The sequence below is a fragment of the Cuculus canorus genome, chromosome 3 (genome assembly GCF_017976375.1).
Source record: "Cuculus canorus isolate bCucCan1 chromosome 3, bCucCan1.pri, whole genome shotgun sequence".
In the NCBI taxonomy this organism is placed as follows: Eukaryota; Metazoa; Chordata; class Aves; order Cuculiformes; family Cuculidae; genus Cuculus; species Cuculus canorus.
The window spans coordinates 1,520,273-1,540,208 of record NC_071403.1 but is presented as its reverse complement, the minus strand read 5'-3'; positions in this window follow the sequence as shown (position 1 = coordinate 1,540,208).

Here is a 19,936-nt window from a genome sequence, read left to right as displayed (position 1 = left end):
GCGAATCTTCACTCCCAGACCTCACAGTCTGTTAACCACTGGTTTGATCAGACAGCGCAGACACAGATTTCGCGAAGAAGGAGGTATAGGTGAGCTTCGAAGTGGCACATTTGCAGTACCGCATGTGACAGAGCTCTGGCCAACACAACCTCGCCTTCCTCTCATCCACCAGAGCTGCATTTACCCCTGAGGGAAGGAAGTGTCACCGTTGCATATCTGGAGTCTGAAGCAATAGCTTTTATAGGGTCGACTCTACAAATAAGGAGGTGTCTTTCAGTACATCTGCACCACCTGCACACTCACTGGAGCTGATGAGTAACTTGTAGGTCTGAAGGCTGCAAGCTTATTGAATTTGAACACTGGAAATTGAAACCTGATCTCATATTTATATGCCATTTTTTTCATATCACTGTCATTAAAATAAAAATTTAATTAATAAATAAAAATTAAGATGTCTTGAGGTTTTATTTTTCCAAGTTCCAGAGCCCTGAGACTCTTTGCTTTCCTGGTAAAATCTTTCTATAAAGACTAAACATTATGATTTGTGCCAGATACACCAGCATTGTTAACTCTTCATGAGCAAGTGGAATAAACAGAGAATCCCAGGGGTCCAAGGCGCACTAAATTTGACTTGAAGCAAATGCCTTCACATTTGTAAGCAAAATAACTTGATATGCATTTCATGTTTTATAAGATTAAAATCAATATTTGCATTAATTTCTCTTCCTAAACTGTGAGAAATGTCACTGCTTTAGCCTTACTGACCTTTTTCTAAAAATATGTTTAATTTCCATAAGGTATTGCAATGACATTCCTGTCTCTTAATTAGTCCATTATTAGTAAACCATCGCTCCCTCAACTGAAATAACGTAGTTTAAATATTTTACAGAACATTGCATTTCAACTAAATGTTGGACATGCTATGAGGAGGGTATTTGGCAAGATATTAATGTTCTTTGTCTTTACTGATCATTCAAACCCCAAAGGGATTTCTTCTGCATTTTTCATGGAGGCCTTCCCTCCAAGAAAGCACAATATTCATTGTGAGGTGCTGGGACAGGTTGCCCAGGGAAGCTGTGGCTGCCCCATCCCTGGAAGTGTTCAAGGCCAGGTTGGACGGGGCTTTGAGCAGCCTGAGCCAGTGGGAGGTGTCCCTGCCCATGAGGTTGGAATTAGATGGTCTTTAAGATCCCTTCCAACTCAAATCATTTTATGACTCTGTGATTCTATGGTTCTATGGTTCTACGATTCATTCCTCAGGTGAAGACTAAGTTTGGCTCTTCTTCCACCACCAGAATGCATGTCTTGTACTGCTCGCTGTTTAGGATCTGGTACCAAAGGTGACCTCCACAAGCTTTTTCCATATAAAAAACCCTTAAGTTTGCAGATTGCATTAAAAAAATACACACATGACAGAATATTTTGCTGGAGTCTCAAAGACCCTATCCCACAGGAACTAGATCTGAAACCTGGGATGTAATTGTCCCTTCCATTATTTATGCAGCTTTACACAGTGTTGCTGGTGGCTGGGGACACCAAACGTGACCAAATGTTTGAATATGGCCCTAAATCAGTCCACTGGGTCTTGAGTATTTCTCAGGAGTGTGTGTAGATCAGCTGGATGGTTTATCAGACTTGGTGGCAACTATATACCGTATACACAAGGAGCCCAGCGCAGATCCTGCACATCAGGTGTGGAAATGGACTGGGCTTGCTTGGTCAGGAGCTCAGGCAAAGAGGCCAGACCTTCAAAACCAGTTAGAAAACATGAAGCAAAACCTGCAAGGTTGTAGATAATTGATAAATTTGTAATTTACTGCCAAACTAGACACAGTAGGATAGCTGGAGTATAGGGATAAGACTTAACCTGATATTAGCCTAATAAATTTTGTTACTCAGATGATTTTTGAATTATTCATCAAAGCAATTTTTACATATTTTTCTTCGTTTTAATATCTCCCTATCTAGCTTCTTCCTCTAAGTGCTGAAATATATTTTCTTTTGTATCTGTGGGATATTTAGTGGTAACATGGCCGGTCGTATTCACATGGGGATAGATTCTCCAGTTTTACTGACCTTTGAATCTTGAAATAGCTGTAGGTCCTGTCTTAACACTGTGCACAGGAAGGAGTCAAAGTTGCTCAGCACAGAAGAACCCCTCCTCACCTGTGCTCCGAAATGCATCACCGTCAGAGTGCCGGAGGATGCAAGTCTGGTCCTGAAAACACAATTCAGGTGAAAAAAAATGTATTCACAAGGGGCTTTACATGGCAAAGACCCAAGAAACCCTGGCATCTATCCAAAAAAGCACTTACACACGCGCTTAGAGCTTCTATTCAGCTGGAAGTATGTGTATAGTAGCATTGCCTTTGACTGACACTGATTCAACAGGACGTGAGAGGTTATTAACAAATTTATCAGACGATGTGAGGGCTGGAGCAGCTTTGCCATTTGAGGACAGGATGAGAGAGTCGAGATTGTTCAGCCTGGAGAAGAGAAGGCTGCGGGGAGATATTATAGTGACCTTTCAGTACCTGAAGGGGCTACAGGAAAGCTGGGGAGGGGCTCTTTATCAGTGAGGGCAGGGATAGGGTGAGGGAGAAAGGCTTTAAATTTGTAAAGGGAAGATTTTAGTCAGATGTTAGGAAGAAATTATCCGTGATGAGGATGTTGACACATTGGCCCCGGTAGCCCAGGGAAGTTGTGGCTGCCCCATCCCTGGAGGTGTTCAAGGCCAGATTGGATGGAACTCTTTATCCAGTGGGAGGTGTCCCTGCCATGGGTTTGGAACTGGATGGGCTTTGAGGGTCCTTCCAACCCAAGCCCTTCGATGGTTCTATGATTATCAAGTCAGGATGACATTTGGCCCAGGACTGCACTTGTTATTTGGTTCCTGAATAAGGAACAAGAAACTGCTCGTAGGGGCTGCATGGAAGTTCCTTGAGACAGAGATTTTTCAGGCAGATTTGGTGACAAGAAGTCACAAAAGTATCAGAGTTTTCCTAATGTTTGAAAAAACCAGGAATGTGCTGAATCACAGAATCATAGATAAGTGAATGCTAACAAAGTGTTCTAGGACCTCTGTTCTCTGACTACTATAAAAGAAGTCTTAAAGAAGAAAACTGAATATGTTCTGTTCACTTGCACACCACCCATCCCTTGCATGGAAAATGTGGCAGAATGTATTCTTTTCTTAACCAACACTCACTTTATAACGTGCACTGTTGTAAAACTGACAGATAAAAAGGTCAATACAGAAAAAATTTTCCAAGGTTTAAATAAATCATAACTTCTCAAGTCTTTATTCATATACATAAGCAAGAAATTATTCTACTAATTTAGGGCTGGAAGATGCTGAACTTGTTAGAAAATGGACCCATTTATTTAAAAGTTACGTTTTCTGTTTTGGAGGACCTGGCTAACTCATACTTTTGCTCACAGTTCTGGAAGCAGGAAAATGTGTGAGGGTGGTAATAATCACAAAGAAATGTGTCAAAGGGGAAATTTATTTTGGAGAGAAGCAAAGTTATTTGGAATGCATTAGCCTACAAGGCAGGTTTTCAAAAGAAAAAAGAGAAGTTAGCGTAACCTAAGGACTTGTACCTCCCTTCTCCCATTTTCTGGGTGTCCGAGCCATCCTGTCCAATGGCACAGATTTCTAATGTTCTGGCTGAATATTTGGAGTTCAACCGTCACTAAAAGCCAGCAGAATAGAGCTTTCAGTTCTGGTTTTGGAAATCTTTTCCAAAATTATGATTTAATAACTTTATTTTAGATTCCCTATTGCGTGGGGGGAGGAAATGAAACATATTTAAAAGCTCTGGTCCTACCCCAGATGAAAATGTATAAACCCCAAACTTCCAAAATCTGTGGGCTATCAATAGCTTGTACTATCATCAGCCTTTTTTTCTTACCCGGTTTGATGTTTTTAGCTTTGTAACCGATTGCATTAAGCATGCATTTGAGGTTTCAAAGGAAATTTTCAGCCTATTGGGTAATCAGTTCCTTAGGTTTACATCCAAGCCACAAAATATGTATTTGTGTCAAATTTTGCCTTGCTATGAGAAGCTGTTGAAAAATCTGCTCGAAACGCAGTTGGCCAGATTTGCAGCTAAATTACATACATTAAACTTCATCTTTTCATGAATAGCTTGGGTTCAGCATTTTCATTGTCTTGAGCTTCAACTTCAACTTTATAGACAGCTTTTTGTAGGAGAAAGTACTTCTAATTCCACAACAGTTGACATAGATGGAGTACTGTAGATACAGGTGTCAATAATAACTGTGTGGTTTACATTAAAATAGTTTGGGTTGGAAGGGACCTTAAAGTTCATCCAGTTCCAACCCCCTGCCATGGGGGGTTTGTTTCTGCCCTAGTTTAACGTCATAGTTTATTGTTAACTAGTTCACTCTTTATGCCTTCTAGCTGCAGATTTATTAGCAGAAACACATTGTGCAAATGATGATTTATGATGGAATCATGCTGCCTGAGAAAACGTATTGATTTTGAAGGAAGTTGCACTCCTTACAATGAAAGAGATGAGAGGGATCTGCCTTGAGTTAAGCTAGATTTCTCTGACTGCCCTAATATGCATTTTCTTTGTCCTGTAAGATTTTACATGAAAGGAAAGGTTTTATTCGGTGTTTTTTTTTTTGTATTCATTCTTGTGATCTGCATTCTTCAGCATTCCACAGTTACTATGATTCGTCTTTGTTCAATTCTTTCATCAGTTCAAAGCAGTGTGGCGTTTACCTTAGTAGCATTTAAAATGAACTAATCGATAGCTAGATGTTTGCTATTAAGAATGATGAAGAAAGGTTGAGTGGGAGGCAAACAAGGTTATCTACTTTTAATATATTACCTAATTCTTTTCTGTGTTGGAAGGCAGGCGTGCCTTCCTTTAATTGATTCTAATACACATACACACCATTTAGTGAGAATGACCAAGGGTGGACATGGCAAACGTTGTTCGTTTTTTACTGCTTTCATCTCTTCAAGTGCCGCGTCTTCTGTGAAGAAAATATATTGCTCTAGTGTTGAAACTAGAGATTTAAAACAGAGTTTTAAAGACAGCCAGGCAGCTTCACTACATAAAAATGGGGGCGTGGAGAAGTGTGTGTTTATTTCTTAAACCAAGGCACAGGAAAGTCATCCTGTTGTTGAAAGAGCTGCCCTGCTGTTCATACAATGTTTCTGAGACAGCTGTGAGCTTTTTAAGTTTCTGAATAGGATTCATTTCACTTGATGCTTCTATTGCAACACAGATTTCAACCAGTGAGTTTATTAGGATTTCTGAGATCGCAGAAAGCCTGGGGTTTTCCAGAAATATTTTGGGCCAGCTTATTCCATTCATTATTTCATGAAAGGTTCCCTCTGCTGCTAGTGCTTCTTCCTTTTTTTACTAAACAGTTCTTTTGATGCGAAACAACCCTGCGGAGGGACTTTTTCCAAGGGCTTGTAGAGATAGGATGAGGGGCAATGGGTGTAAACTGGAGAGGGGCAGATTTAGACTGGACATTAGGAAGAAATTCTTCACGCTGAGGGTGGTGAGGCCCTGGCCCAGGTTGCCCAGGGAAGCTGTGGCTGCCCCATCCCTGGAGGGGTTCCAGGCCAGGTTGGATGGGCCTTGGGCAGCCTGAGCCAGTGGGAGGTGTCCCTGCCCATGGCAGGGGGTGGAACTGGATGGGCTTTAAGGTCCCTTCCAGCCCAGACTAACATACCTTTACAGTACATATGTACCATCTACACCCGTACTGGAGCTGCTGAGTAATTTGTAGGCCTGAAAATTCCAATCTTATTGAACTTGAAAGCGGAAAATTGAAAGCTGGTCTCATATTTATATGCCATTTTTTTATATCACTGTCATTAAAATAAAAATTTAATTAATAACTAAAAATTCAGATGGTTGTGAGGTTTTATTTTTCTAAGCTCCAGACTCCTTCAATGCTCTTTGCTTTCCTGATACTATTCTGTTATAAAGACTAAACATTGTAATTTGTGCCAGACACACCAGCATTGTTAACTCCTCATGAGTGAGTGGAATAAACAGAGAATCTCAGGGGTCCAAAGCACGCTAAGGAAATTTGACTTGAAACAAATGCCTTCATATTTGCAGGCAAAATAATTTGTAGGCACCGCTATGCCTAAGTTTGCAACAGCATCAAAACCAGAGCATTACCAGTAGCCATGGCTCTGGGTTTTGTCAGATCCCTTTACAAAGGACCATCTCCTGAGCTCCATCCAACTTCTTTTCCATCCACAAAACCATGTCCTTTGGCTGCCTCTGGCTTGCCAGAAACCACATTCCCTACCCTCAGGCTCTCTTCTGTTTTGGAACCTCCACAGCTTTCAGAGGCTCCTTAGATGCCAAAAGGAAGGCTGAGCATCCCTGAAATGACAGGCTGTGTGCAGCAGCAATAACATCCTGAAACAGCCTCTGGGCAGCAAATTAACAGATGGGTGCTCTCAAATTACAAAGCAACAAGGAAATATTCAGTATACAAATGATGGGAGCTGCAAATGATGGAGAAAATTTGGTGCTAATAACACCCTTCTACCCATCCCAGACTGATCTCGTTTTCATTGGTTTGTGTTATCTTTAATAGAAGCAGAATCAAGATCAAAGAGGGAGAAAATAACACAGCATACAAAGTGGGAGAGGAATCCAACAGTTGACTTGATAAAGGGAGTTCATTTTCCTCTTGCTGTCAATACTACCTCAATGTGGCTGTTTTACCTGCAACCAGGCCCAAAATGTACCTTGAATACCTTGAATGTGGTGCCATTTTCTTCCCCTTTGTCAATCGCAATCATGACAAGAAACAAGTTCTACTTTTCTTTCTGAAGTCGAGCCTTATTCTAGTTTCGATTGCAGTTGCAAAGTTTTCCTGAGTTTTCTTAAAGAGCTCTCCCTTTGCTTATGTCTCCTCTGAGATATATTTCAGTCAGCTTTATACAATTACCAACATTAGATTTTCATTCCCAGCCATACCCGTGCTGACATATCATAGAATCATAGAATTATAGTATCATAGAGTCATAGATTAGTTTGGGTTGGAAGGGACCTTAAAGATCACTCCATTCCACCCCCTGCCCTGGGCAGGGACATCTCCCACTGGCTCAGGCTGCCCAAGGCCCATCCAACCTGGCCTGGAACCCCTCCAGGGATGGGGCAGCCACAGCTTCCCTGGGCAACCTGGGCCAGGGCCTCACCACCCTCAGCGTGAAGAAATTCTTCCTAACGTCCAGTCTAAATCTGCCCCTCTCCAGTTTATACCCATTGCCCCTCATCCTATCACCACAAGACTTTGTAAAAAGTCCCTCCTCAAGTTTCTTGCAGCCCCTTCAGGTGTTGGAAGGTTGCTATAGGGCTTCCTTAGTGCCTTCTCTTCTCCAGACCGAACAATCCCAACTCTTTCAGCCTATCCTTGTATGGGAGGTGCTCCAGCCCTTGGATCATCTTTGCAGCCTCCTCTGGACCCGTTCCAACAGCTCCATCTTTTTCTTACGTTGAGGATTCCAGAACCGGACACAGTACTCCAGATGAGGTCTCACAAGAGAGGAACAGAGGGGCAGAATCCCCTCCCTCCCTGCTGACCGCGCTGCTTTGGATGCAGCCCAGGACACGGTTGGCCTTCTGGGCTGCGAGTGTACATTGCTGCCTCATGTCGAGCTTCACATCAATCAGCACCCCAAGTCCTTCTGGCACAAAAGTTACCCATCTGATTCAGAAGTAGTTTAAAAAACACTTTATACATAGACAGAGATATTTTTTTATCCCTCCTCTACAGCCAAGAGATAGCAGACTGATATTCTGGTCAGTCACTCAGCACATTTGCATTGTTCAATGTCAAGGTCACACATGACAGAAAGAACAGATTTATTTTTAATATTCCTGCCAAGATGCAATGATTCGGTAGTAACTTTGCTCCGTGTTCATATCACAGCTTGAGCTGCTGGGAGGGCTTTGATAAGATTGGAGCTCTTATTCAATCTACAGGAATTATAGTAACAAGGCTGCTAAAGAAGGGCACATTGCAGTTGCCCACTTCTCCTTGAGGTAGACTCCTGAAAAGCAAATCTCAATAAATAAAAAAATATGAATGAAAGTTCAGCTCATTTATCTAACAGAGTGGCATCGACTTCAACCATGACATTGGCTGCAATATGTAAAGATAATGTTCCAAGAGTTGGTATGTGACTCAAGATGGACTGAAGTATTTCATGGCCAAGTATTTATAAGTGGCTGTGTCAATTCCTTGTTGCTAAATTCCTTAGTGATATCTGCACTTCACATTTCTGCTGCCAGCTTCAGCAGTAAAATACTAGTTCTAATTATTATCCGTAACTGTGATATTTTTTTATCATTTAAAAATAATTCTTACTTTAGTACAGGACAACTGCATTTCCTCAATAATAGATGATAAGTGAAAGAAAGGAAAGTCTCATTTTAGTCTCAGAGGTTTATATGTCTACTCAGATCTGCTCCTGCACGGTACTACAGAGGATTAATCAAATGTGTTATCAATTCACAGAATCACAGAATCACAGAATCACAAGGTTGGAAAGGACCCATTGGATCATCGAGTCCAACCATTCCTAACACTCCCTAAACCATGTCCCTAAGCACTTAATATATATATTATATATAATATAATTATATATATTATATATATATATAATATATATAACGTGTGTTCCTTAGTATTTGTTCTTAAATTATATATATATATACTGCCTCTCCTTAAAGTGTGGGGAAACAGAGGTACCACAGCTCATCTGGGGTGACTTTGGGCAGAATCCAGAACAGAAATCAGATGTTCTAGAGCCCTTTTCTTCCGTCCTGATGAAGCTGATCTCTGAGTCAACTTAGCCACTACATATTGTAGTCTTTATTGCCAAGAATCAGTGGAGTTCTTGAACATACATTTGCTCCTAAGCACTTGAGTGCATGAAACTAAGGAGCTTAAAGCTAGGCAAGGACTTGAGCTCTCTTCTGAAACTGTCACTAAACTTCATAATTCTTATAGGATTGGATCCTAATGCCAAGACATAGCAAAGACACAAGGCTTACCATGAAAGAAAAGCAAATCAGCACTAGTAGATAATAGTAGATCAGAAAGCAATACGTAGTCTGAATGAGGAATTTCCTGTTAACCACTGGCCTAGGAAAGGGTAGCTGTTTCCCAGTGAAATGATGGGGAGGCAAGAGTGAAAGGCACAAATCCATAAGCACCTAAATCTCACTGTTGTATATTACAGGGTGGAAATCAATGCAGAACATTCAAAGGAGAAACTTTTGCTGTGGAAGGTCCCTTAATGTAAAATACTTTTGTCAGAATTTTGAGTGTTAAAATGAGCTGTTGGCCACTTTTGAAGACCACACTGTTTAGTATATGGGATATTTCCTTGCCCTGGTGCATACTCACATTATTCCTGTTGAGAGGTGGATGACGGATGATGTCCTTTACCTATGCATCTCCCTTTTCGAGATGAAGCAGGTCACGGGAGGGATAATGACAAACGTGAGCGACTTTGGAATTGGTCGAACGGCTTAAGCATTTGCTGAAACTAATGACTGCATTAGAAGAGTTACAAGGTGCAACTGTTACAGAAGTAAGAACACCTGAAAAAAGAAAGAACTAGCACTACAAAAGTTTTGATTTTATGCATCAGCCTCAAAAATTGCAAATGTGTTCCCCAGGCTTTTTCTTAAATGTTTTTGAAGAGTCACTAAGGCTGAGAAGAAGCACTGGTTTGTTATTAGCAGCAACCATCATCCCACAAAGCGGTATCCAAGCAGCACAAAAGCCTGAAGCCAGTATCATCTTTTGGAACTTTATTGTGCTTTGGAAAACTGACTGTGATAACATCTGAAACTGTGAACAGTCTCCTGACTCCTGGCTTGGTTACTCAGAGGCAAAGCACTCTTTGCAGCAAACCTCAGAGGCATCACCCTCCGCATGAAGAATTTCCTCCTAATGTCTAGTCTATACCTTCCCCTCTCCAATCTGAAGCCATTCCCCCTCTTCCTATCACTCCAAGCCCTTGTAAAAGGCAAAGAGCAAACAGTCAAATAATGAGCACATTTTCAAGAGAGCAGCCAGGCAGCCCAGGGTATGTATAGGAACACTGCAAATTTTGTGCAGACAGATAGGCAAGCTGAGTTTTTCACGTAAAAGCAGATTATTTCAAATTCTGCCTCTAAATTCGGCCACCTGGAAATGATAAAATGAGATCACAGTGTTTTTATTAAGGGGTGAGACTTCTCTGATAATGATGAAAGCAAAATGTAATGAAATCCACTTGTCCACCTTGACACAGTTGAAGTCACTGATCTGCTTCTTAGATACCAAGAAGGTATTTGACCAGGTCAAATAGACCTTCCTTTCCTATCTATTGTGAAAGCCTGAATTTGACTTCTTGATTTTTTCATTTTTCTTTTTTATTTCCACAAAGGATATCTGTTTTGGTCAATGGTGGGTTATCACAACAACTTTTCCTTTGGAGGACCTCTGGACAAGAAAATCAATATGTTATCTTGCTTTTTAATTTCATGCATTTTTTCAGGTGGCTCAAGTAATAGAAAAATGCTCATATTTGAAGATCCATTGGTGCTAACAGAAAACAAATCAGTCCTCTACATGGGCACTTCTATCTTATTTTTAACCTCTGTTTTTTACTTCCTAATTTTATTTTTATACTCAGAGAATTTCATCTCGATCTCTGTATGCTATTAATAAAGCTAGGTACAAATTCCAGCGCTATTAAAAATAATTAAAACCATTCTTTCTCATTAGATGTATTCCTCTGAAGTCAGGAAGGATTCAACAGCGAAAAGATGGTATGATTTGACAATCTTAGATTTTGTATGTATAACTGTGAGCTACAATTTTCTATTAATGTCCTGCCCGGCAGTTTTTAAAAGCACAATGAAGTCTCCCATGACTAAGAAGGAAGACTACGGGATAAAGTTTCCTGGAATAAAATAAAATTATGAGATAATTTTGTTATTATTTACTCAGTTGTTTGTTTTTGTTTAATTCTGTGAGGTGAGTTTTATTTACAAGATCAAAATAAATATTCATTAGATTCAGGAAATACTCTTGGGGTATATACTTAGGCCTTCCAGTAACCATTTCACCCTCCTAGGGCTGTAGAAAGCAATGACCTTTAGAGGATGCTGGGAAACAGTACAACAACACCCGATACACGGCTATAAATTGCAGAGGGGCAGATTTAGCTTAGACATTAGGAAGAATGTCTTCACGCTGAGGGTGGTGAGGCCCTGGCCCAGGTTGCCCAGGGAAGCTGTGGCTGCCCCATCCCTGGAGGGGTTCCAGGCCACGTTGGATGGGCCTTGGGCAGCCTGAGCCAGTGGGAGGTGTCCTTGTCCATGGCAGAGGGGTGGAATTGGATGATCTTTAATGCCCCTTCTAACCCAAGCAATTCTATGGTTCTATAATTTTATGGTATGATTTAGTGCCTCAGCTCATACCATCCCTATCCTTCTCTCTCCCCTTGGCACCTTTTCCACCCCAAGCAAGACATGCATGGCTACAATTGGGGTGCCTATGTCAAACTTCACTTTCTTACAGTAGAAACTGAGTGAATAATTACATTTTAGTCTTGGAAAATTTCTTCTTTTGGCTTTCACTCCACTCTTTTTCCCACCAAACAAACAGCTGCTGATTGAAGCAGGTGCTATGTTTAACCAGTGGCTGAAATCTTGCTTTATTGGGTTTTTATTTTCAATGTTCTTTCTTCCCCACTTACTTAATGGCTGTTTGTAATTTTAAAATTCATTAGACCAATCCAGGGACAGAGGGTAGGTAGATGTCTGTGTAAACGCCTACAGCAGGTCATGAGAATCAGTTTACTTTTCTTGTGTTCACTCTTCCCAGACTGCCTCAATTTAAGAAGAAACAAACCACCGTGTTTAATAGAGCCTGGCACGCATGATCCAACACTTAACACAATTTGGTTAGATATGGAATTAAACATAAGCTACTTTGGACCATTTAATGCACGTCAGGTGTCATGTAAAGAACAGGAAGACTTGTTCAACTGAATTTTTGGCCCTGTTTCTATGTGGAATACCTTTGGGAACTGAAAGAAAGAAAAGAAAGTAATTATAAAAACATTTAAATATCCTTGTCTGCTACAGTCCATTATGAAAACTATAAGAAAAGAAAAGACAACAGTTTACTTTACATTTCAGACATTTCCTGACACTTATCAGGAAATTCATCTAACCAAAAGGAACAAGATTTCAGCTTCATTTTTCCTGTCCAGTAACTGTTCAGAGGCGAGGAGCCCAACCGAGATCGGCTTCCTGCAGTGGCGGCTTTCCAGGCCGCCGGCCCTGGAGAACACCAGCCTCTGCGAGCACAGCTGGTCCAGCTGCCTCATGCCAGAGCCCTTAAAAGTTATAGCCTTTCACATCATCTCCTTTCAAGCAGAGAAAGGAAAAAATGAACAAGATTAAAACTGTGTGGCCTCCACAGTATCTGTATTCCACAGTGCAGTCGTGCGCACTTGGTGGGAGAGCTCTTGCGCACCATCAGCCATCCCAAAGTCAGACTTTTTAGACTAAGCCTGTCCTTGTGAGCCTGTCTGCAGTCACCAGAGGAAGATCACCAACCTCAGACTTATTTCCATCCAGAAACACTTACCCTTTATCTCTCAGCTTCCCTGTGCTGTTATATGCACCCCAATGTCTCTCTTGGTCTTATGTGAAGCAGTAGGGAAATTTGATCTTTCTGGGGTTCATCTGTTGCAGATATAATCTCTTACATTTCTCCTCTCCAGGCTTTGACGAACAATTACTTTTCTTGTTTCTGTGATAACTTCTGAAGGCACTAGATTTGGTATTTAAAGCAAAGTAGTCATTTTTAGCCCATAACGTGTGGCTTAGCTGCACTGGGCTTGTAACCATACTGGTGTTTTCTTGTCCTCCTTCACCAATATTAACGAAACATATTAAACATACAGGGGAATAATTCAGTGGGGAATGGTCATTCTTGGATTCCCTAAGATGTCTGAAATGGCATAAACCACCTATGTGTAAGCATCTGAATCCTCCCAAAGTTTTACAACACCAGCCGTGGTCAGCAGCGTTGTCTTCTGGTACTTTCTTTTCCACATGCATTCAGATCACACAGTTTGAGTGTAAAGTTGCTTAAGTGCTTTAATCTCTGCATTCCTAGAAATCTCAACCATTCAGGGCATCTTCCCAGTGGTTTTTTTATTCCTGACAAAGTTTGTGATTCCACCATCACTGAGAGCCAAGAGGTCCTACAGATGCTGTATTTAGTATCTGAATTTTAGGTGTTGTGCATTGAGCGACACCAGCCTTTGCTTATCACAAACACTCAGATAGAGTCTCTTAAAGATGTGGCTTCTCTTCACTGTGTACTGAAGGAGGCTGTCTTCATTAGATCTTTGGCAATAAAAGCTTATGAACTCTGTGAGGGTGGAGGTTGAACTTTCATAGGCTTCCACAAGTGACCTGCACTGCTAGTCTCTGTCAAGGACTGTCCTCCTGGGGTTATGCGCCTGTGGGATGTGCACTGATGATACAAGAAGTACTCCCTCGAGTTGTCCAGGCCTGATAAAGGATGATTGCTTTCTAAAGCTCCAAAATGAGTCTTAGAGAGTTTACTTGCCAGCATTTTCAGTATCACAGGGATCTTCCAGCTCAGAGATGATGACTCCAATCCTCGCTCTCATTTCCTGAGCACAATAGAGGAGCTGTGCCCGTCAATCAACAACCAAACTCTGCTTTTCAGTTTCTACAATGGTTTATCTTTATCATAGGACGCAGAAGACAGTGTGCCGGAGGGAAACACTGAAGGGGACCACCAAACCAAGAGCATGAAGGAAAGTGGATGGGATATGATGTTTCTGCCAAGTCCTTGTCCATGCTGGGGAGACATCAAGACCTTGTCTGCATAAAGGCGGGTTGATTCACTACAATCAGCTCCATTGGTTTCTTCATGCACCTTGTAAAAAGCAGAGGTCATAGCTTACTTCTCTCCAGCTGGGCATAGGAAGGAAAAACATCTATCGGGCTCAGCAGATCCACCTCACAAAGAAGCTACTGCCCCTTTCCAACTCTTTCTTGTTCCTTGCCAAACACCCAAGGGCCAGCATTTCAACCTCCTCCATTTCTAACACATTTTGAAGCCTGAAGCTCATCTCATCCTGCAACTCTCTTAGCTTCTATTGTTATTATTATGCTGCTCATCCCTTAGTACAGTTACAAGACTTCTGACTCCTGTTAAACCCCACCTCCAGCCTGGAGCAGTTGCAACAACCACTCACTGGCGGGCCATGACATTTGGAAAGAGACAGTGTGGTTATACATTAAATAAGATGGTTAAATACCAACCATCATCGAAGTGGCTTGTTGAATTGGTTTAATTGTATTAATTGTAAGTTTAATTGATATTTATTTGTGTCTGATTACCACAGCAGGATGAAGAGGGACGAAGAGAATGCAGAAGCAAGCACAGAGCCAGCAATGTTCTCTTCTGTTCTACTAACAGTGCCCTATGATCACACAAACCCTAAAGTAACTTCTACTAAAATAAATAGACTTTCTTTTTATATTGATATATCAGAAACCAAATGTAAGACCTACCTTTAATACCAAATAACCTCACTGAGCTCAAGGACTTGTGATGAGTGCTGTCACTATTCATCACTCTGCTCTTTCCCATCTTTCTCCCCTCACCCCCGGGTTCTGTGGCTCCGTTAGACCCTCTCCTGATGTGCAACAGGAGGAGAAAAGGGTTTACATCCTACTTATTTTTTCAAGCTACACACAGGAACTGTAATGTAGCAGTGCAGAGGCACTCCAGCTCATACACTAATGGGATGCAGATGTGTTCTGCCTCTTGGAAAAATAAGACTAAATGGATGATCAACAAGAGCCAAATGGGTAATTTCTTCTTAAACAAATTGGTTTTATTAACTTAAAACTGTCCAAAACCCAACTAGCCTGGCAGAGTTTGGATACTACGAAACCACAAGCAGCGTGTGATACCTGTTATTATCTCATACTACTTCTGGCTGTGATCTTGCCATTCTGAGTAAAGGACTAACATGTAACACGGAAGTCTCTCTCTTAAATAAACGGTAGCATGTATGAGCGTAGCCCCGGGAACTGGCTGGGAAACGAACTGCAATTCAGGCTAAATTCTTTTTTTCGGTGGGAACAGATCTCCACACTCTGCCTGCAGAAAGCCCAGCTCCCACCCACTCTTGGTGAGCAGAGAAGGGCATTGTCAGGGGGGAAAGAAACCATGCTGATCATGCCCTTAGTGGAGAAGAAGGGTTTTACTGATTGCTTTCCATACTCCTCACAATCCTATCAGCCATGAAGACACATGGGCTGCTAAGACTGACATTTTAGAGGTTAACATGGGTCCCTTTTATTTTAGACATGCTACTGTCAGTCAGAAAATACTGATATAGCTCATAGAATCATAAAATCATAGAATCATAGAATGGTTTCAGTTGCAAGAGACCTCAAAGCCCATTCACTTCCAAACCCCCTGCCATGGGCAGGGACACCTCCCACTGGCTCAGGCTGCCCAAGCCCCATCCAACCTGGCCTTGGACACCTCCAGGGATGGGGCAGCCACAGCTTCCCTGAGCAACCTGGGCCAGGGCCTCACCACTCTCACAGGAAAACATTTCTTCCTGATATCTAATCTAAATGTCTCCTCTTTCAGCTGTAACCTGTTACTGCACTCCCTGATAAAGAGTCCTTCACGCCTCTGAGAGTGAGACAGGAGTGCGGTGTCAGTGTGAGTCAAGAGGCTACAAAGTCAACAGTACCCCACTGAACGTGAATCCCTTGGTGCTTAAAAACCTTGAGTTTCCTAAGCAGCAGATGATCAAATGAAGGGGCGAGAGCTGTATTCTTTTAAAAATACTTTTCTTCCTTTGAAAATGAGCATATTTTTATTCCCTCTCTGCCACATTTATTCCTCTGGAAAAATAATCCATTCTGTAAAATGGTTGTTACGTCTTAACTAGAGACAGGAGCAAAACCAACAGGTATTGTCAATACTCTTTGGAAACAAAAATGGGTGGAAGAGACAATGGCATCCATATCTATAAGCTAGGGCCACCAGTGTCCACAGCACTGTGTCTCTCTCTTGAACCTTCTAGCATCACTTGATCTAGAGTCCCTCTCCTTACCTGATCATAGAATCATAGAATCTCCAGGTTGGAAAGGACCTTTGAGGTCATCAAGCCCCACCATATCTGTCCACTACTAAACCAGATCCCTAAGCACTTCATCTACCCTCATCTTTTAGAAAAAGTGATTCTTTTAGTCTTGGAGTTTTATACCCCAAAATGGTGGCTTCTAAATATTCTGGTCTCAGGTGATGTTGTCTGTCTGCACCTTCATTGTACTAAATATAGCTACCTGTGGACTGACCTCCTCTTTCAAACCACTCTGCGAAACAGCTACAGTTCACCTACCATGGGCTTGCAGAAAATCAATGATGTGGGTATGAAAATTTGACATTTTGTTTTAAAATGTATAGAATTGACCAGAGTCGTATGTACGGGTTTAACATAAAGTTCTACTCTCAGCTGGCATAGTAATAATTATATTATACAGATTCCTTTTAAGATCGTTATGAGAGATTCAAATGACCCCTAGACACGGTCACAGAATCCATGTCAAATGAGGTACCAATACACTAAAATCTTCAAGAGAAACGTTTCGAAGTGGGTAGCTGTTAAGGCAGGATTTGTTTTTATTGCATTAGTTCCACAACTCTATAATTAAAAGACATCATTAAAACCCACTCTTGTTGGATGACTTTACTTCTCAGCTGGTAATATTTTATGCATCTGATGTTAACTTGAGTGATGAAAGGTTAATTTTGCCACTCTTTTTATTCACTGCTTTACCAAAATATTGTTTATCTTTCAGCAGCCTTTGGCAGTATTTCATAGACTGTTATACAATTCTGAGACTCTAAGCTCCAGTTAACCAAATGCTTCACTTCTCTCCTGGCTCTATCTGTCTGTGGCTTAGAGGTAAGTTTGCTAACAAAGCTGTGGAACTGTTGGCAATCACATAGGTATTGTCCCAGATCTTGAAGAACTTTTAGGAAATCTGCTCTGCGAAGGCTCACACTGAGCTATGTGAATGGTCTCTATCTGAACGTCATGTGAAACATCAGGCATAGCTTTCTGTAATAGGAATACTTGTACTGCAGAACAACAAACTGATGTTGATGCTGACTGAACATGAGCCAGCAGTGGCCCAGGTGGCCAAGAAGGCCAATGGCATCTTGGCTTGGGTCAGAGACAGCGTGGCCAGCAGGAGCAGGGAGGTTATTCTGCCCCTGGACCCAGCACTGATGAGGCTGCACCTCAAATCCTGGGCTCAGTTTTGGGCCCCTCATTACTAGGACATTGAGGTCCTGGAGCACGTCCAGAGAAGGGAATGAAGGTGGTGAAGGGTCTGGAGAACAAGTGTTCCAAGGAGCAACTGAGGCATCTGGGGTTGTTTGGCTGGAGAAAAGGAGGCTGAGGGGAGACCTTATCAACTGTCTACAACTGCCTGAAAAGAGGTTATAAAGAAGTGGGTGTTGATTTCTTCTCCCAAGTGACAGGTGATAGGATGAGATGGAATGGTCTCGTGAAGCACCAGGGGAATTTAGATTGGATATAAGGAAAAAATTCTTCACGGAAAGGGTTCTCAGGCCCTGGCAGAGGCTGCCCAGGGAGGTGGTGGAGTCCCCATCCCTGGAGGTGTTCAAAAGATGGGTAGATGAAGTGCTTAGGGATCTGGTTTAGCAGTGGACAGGTACAGTGGGAGTCGATCTTAAAGATCTTTTCCAACCTAATGATTCTATGATGTGTATAACCCATAAGGTGCTGCTCTGCTGGGCTCAGAGCAACCAGTCTTGCCACTTGCTGGAGAGGCCGCTGATTCTTCCACTGTTTGTCTAATAGCTCTACCCTGGGATCTACCAGAGCTATTGCACATCCATCTGGCAAAAGGTTTAGCGATGCTCAAGAGCTCCAACCTCATGAACAAATACAGAGCAGTGCGTGCTGCTGCCAAAGACCGATGCTGGGAGAGCTGCCTTGCCTGGCAGCTGATCCGTGCGTGCATTACAGCACTGACATAACCCTCGACACACGGCGTAGCCGTTAACACTGTGCGTGTCTGTTCACCCTGGCCAGAGGTGAATGGCCTATCGTCCTGAAAGCTGCTGAGACAGCAATCTTAAACGTACATAAAAGACTAAGCTCTTGCATGCAGGAACAGCAGCTGTCAATTTATTTCATTTGAACATGTTCACCTACGGTGTTTGAGTCTGTGTAGCGTCCATTAAAGCAGCCGAGTAGAAATACAAATTAATTTCAAAGCAAGATTAAGAATTCCTGCGAAAGAAAAAAATCAGATTTGATTCTGGAAAGTTTCTACTGTTCTGTAATTTATAGGATCTATGGAGTAGAATGCTCTGGTGGGAAATCAAATATCTTAGCAGTTAGGTGCAAAACAGTGGGGGCTGGTGGAAGGAGGAGAATGACAAAATCAATGCATTTTTATAGATGCATAAAATATCTAAACCCGTTTCCCTATAAATAACAATGGCATTTTATATCCGTTTCCACACTGTAGTAAAATGAAACAATAACACCTGTTCTAAACATATTCAGTTTCTGGGACATTACAAGACAGAAATTAGAGCAGAAGTTACATGGAGATGAATTGCTGTGGGGAAAGATGCAAACTATGTGTTTTGGAATATGATTACGTGTCTCTGAGGGGGACTCTCAGCAGTGTCGTTGCGGCTGTAAGATTTCTGAGCTTCCTTAAAAGCTTCAAAGTGCCCAGCCTGAAGGACTCCACCTGTAAGAGCAATCTATGAGCACGCGCTTCAAAGAGAAATAGTGATGGATTCAGCAAGCGGGTCACCACGTGAACTTCCTTATCCTATAGCCTGTGTCATTTGACTGGTGCCAGAATATAAAAGGAGGTTTAATCAACACGTAGTTTCACTGTTTGTGTTGTATAGTTTGTTTTTCAAAAGCCTTGGTGAACTATAGGGATATAAATCAAGCTGCCTTGCGCCAAACCCACAGCTCCTTATCACTGTATGAAAGCACTTTATCAAAAAAAACCAAAACAACACAAATGCTGAGGTAACACAATAAGCAAACCTGAATTAAAAGGGGTGGCCTAGAAGCACCGTGGGTTTGCTTGAGAATGGGAAATGGCAGAAAAAGCCAGATAGTCCTTTCTATTCTGCATGATCATAGTTGGTTCTAAAAATTTCTCAGGGCTTCAGAAAGAATCAGAAGGGGTCTCCTGGGTGAAGTTAAATGATTTCCTCTCTTCTCCTTTTTTGACATCATATAAAAAATGCTTCTTTTTTTCTAAAAAAAAAAAGTACAGTCAAAGCCCGGATTCCCATATTGTACAAATACGTCTTGTTAAAGGAGAGATTCTGCTGAAACTGTCACGGGGTTTTTTTAGTGTTCAAAGTCACCTGCAGTAATGAGATTGACACAACCCGCGGCAGTCCCTTGAAGGCTGAGAGTCACTGCCTCCTCAATGTAGATGCTTTCTGCTTTACCGCTACTTTCCTACAAAGAAGCGAGAGGAGTGCATGCTAATGGCCAGAGTTTTTGACAAATGTAAGCTTTCCTCTTTTATATCCTTTTCAGAGGATGATGCACATGGCTGCTCCTGGAAAATTCATGAATCATGGTTTCCAAAGCCTTTGTCATGGTTCCTATTGTACCAAAAGCTAAATGGACAATTGGTAATAATTTATGCAGAGGATAGACCTATTTTTTCCTATTTTACAAGTTAGCTTCAAGACAACTGTGAGAATTACCAGTTTTCTCACTTTTCACTACTGCGTAACTCTTGTGGTGAGTGAA